Source organism: Suricata suricatta, chromosome X (assembly GCF_006229205.1).
Source record: "Suricata suricatta isolate VVHF042 chromosome X, meerkat_22Aug2017_6uvM2_HiC, whole genome shotgun sequence".
NCBI lineage: Eukaryota > Metazoa > Chordata > Mammalia > Carnivora > Herpestidae > Suricata > Suricata suricatta.
This window is the reverse complement of record NC_043717.1, coordinates 1,986,146-1,988,539: the sequence shown is the minus strand read 5'-3', so window position 1 is coordinate 1,988,539 and position 2,394 is coordinate 1,986,146. Positions and strand designations below refer to the sequence as shown.

The 2,394-nt window shown below is 43.3% G+C and overlaps 1 long non-coding RNA gene across 1 annotated transcript in view; it reads left to right on the top strand.

Annotated features, from left to right (window-relative positions):
- Positions 1 to 1,995: 1,995 nt before the first annotated feature.
- LOC115283829 overlaps positions 1,996 to 2,394 on the top strand; it is a 2,060-nt gene continuing 1,661 nt past the window's right edge. Inside the window, exon 1 of the long non-coding RNA XR_003905072.1 lies at positions 1,996 to 2,133. This is a non-coding gene — a long non-coding RNA (uncharacterized LOC115283829). The remainder of the gene's footprint in view (positions 2,134 to 2,394) is intronic.

Below are 2,394 nucleotides of genomic sequence, written 5' to 3'. Positions count from 1 at the left end.
TCTTTCTAGACAGAGTGGGTACCTGCCTTTTATTATTTTTTTAATAACATCCGATTGCCGTGGCCACAAATCAACTTGTGAGACTCGTGAGACCATAAGCAAGTTACTGAACTATTACTATTTTTTAAAAATTTATTTGGAGTGCGGAGAAGACTTAAGAATATTCACAGGCTGGTTCAGAACTACATTCAAATAAGCCTTCGGGGGAGACTGAACATTTAGGAAGATCTCTCAATGTTTGGTCCATACGACTCTAACTTGTCACAATTCTTGAGTACCCTTTCCTTTCATAAAAATCTCTCCCAAAGGGCCATAGAGCAGGATTATAAAAAACGTGGTAAATGTTCTCATGTTTTGCGTTGTGTTAGATAACCGCACATTTTTACAAAGTTGAGGCTAATGAAGGGTCTTATTTTTTTATTTTGCCTTATTTTTGACACGGTGACCATCTCTTAACATCCATTTTCCAAGGGGGGGGGGCATTCAGATGTAAGGAAAATATTCACTGAGCTTCATGGAGCCTGAAAAATTAGCGCTTAGCGTTTTAGACCGCATTTCTTCCCTCCTTTTTTGCTTTTGACATTTGATAATAGACAAGAATAGCACTGATACCGTTTGCCATAAGACGCGCCATTAGGAAACACATGCACGGAATTAACCTTGTGCCCACGCGCTGTGAGGGTACCTGACTTGCATCGTCTCTGCAGGTAGTCAAGTCCTTTCCAAAGGACAGGGGCTTTTCCAGTTAGGCATTTAGGGCATCTGTCTGAGTTTAAATCTCAGAATGTGCGATGTTTATTCACAGTGGCACTGGCACAGTAAACTCGCATCATCATGTTTAGTGAGTAGCCAAGGCTTTCCCAGAGTCACCCGGCGTCTTTGGAGAAACAACCCAAAAGGGTCAAGCATCTGACAAAGGCTCTTCCCAGAGTGAAAACTGAGTCCATCAGTAGAGCATAACACACACATTTAGGACACAAAAGTAGACAGGGCACACGGTTTTCAAACTCACTTTCTATTTCCAGTAAGTGACCTTCCTAATCCCCAGATGGGTGTGTCGTTTAGGTTACCCGTTAGGGCTCAGATAACTCATGTGACCTCTTGGATCTTTTTTAAAAAATGTTTATTTGTTTATTTTGAAGGGGGTAAGGGGAAGAGAGAGAGGGAGAGACAATCCCAAGCAGGCTCCATGCTATTAGCGCAGAGTCTGACACGTGGCTCAGTCCCACGACCATGAGATCGTGACCTGAGCTGAAATCAAGAGTCGATCGCTCAACCGACTGAGGCACGCAGGTGCCCCTCATCCCCGTCCTCTCTGATCTTGACTCTTAAGGTGACCCGTTCTGAAATCACTGGCTTGTGTGTTTCCGATTCTTGAGTCCCGTGTCCTGCCTTCTCTTTGTCATCCATCACACCCAACAATGGTGTGCTGGGCAAGAGGAAGCTTTGAGTTTTCACTCTTCAATGTGTGGGACTAACGGGTGTTTCAGGAGAACGGAAGCTCTGTGCTCAGATGCCCAACATACTCCCCTTGTCTTGCTCCCCCTTGTGCACTAAAGGTGCTCTGTTCAGGCGTCTGAAGATGGTCTGCACCATCACGTAGACACTTTACCACACGGAAGGGGAAAAATTAGCCAGGGGAAAGTGGCCTTTGAAAGAAGAGTGACTTGGCATTTGCACCCAACCCTTTTCATACATTGTAAACCCGAAAACTCATACCTGTATCATGAAGTGTCTTCCGTGAGGTGGGCTGGTACCCTGCTAGCTTCTCTACGTATTACAGCAAGACTCCTCTTTCCAGCTGGACTCTGGAATATTCTAGAATTTCTTGAGTTTGAGGATATACATGAGGGGAGACTGGATTAACTGTTTTGGGAAGTGGCATCAAGTTTCCTTTTGTGTTTCATTCCCAAGTTTTCCCAGGAAAGGTAGACATCATTATGAGGGGCAGGTATAGGAAAACATCGTTGTTTTTTTTTTTTATTCTAGGAACTGGTTAAGATAAAATCTGCCCCTCAGACCATTCAAAAGACTAAAACAAATAAAATGGAAGAAGAACGTTTGAGGAATTACCTTGTGGGGAAATATACAAATGCCTTTGGGTCAAGCTCCACACAATGATGTCTCTTGAATGTAAGCCTCAGAATATGGAAAGAACCTTCCTGATGTTTCCATTTTCCACGAGTCACCACTTAACCCTTAATATGCCCTTATAATGTCTGAGGATATGACCACAGCTGGTCTTTTCAGGTAATTTATTCCCTTCAGGTTCTTTCTGAAGTCAGGAAAGGCGTTTATATACTGTCGATATATGGATGGATGGATAGATAGATAGATAGATAGATAGATAGACATGATGGATGGATGGATGGATGGATGGATGGATGGATGGAT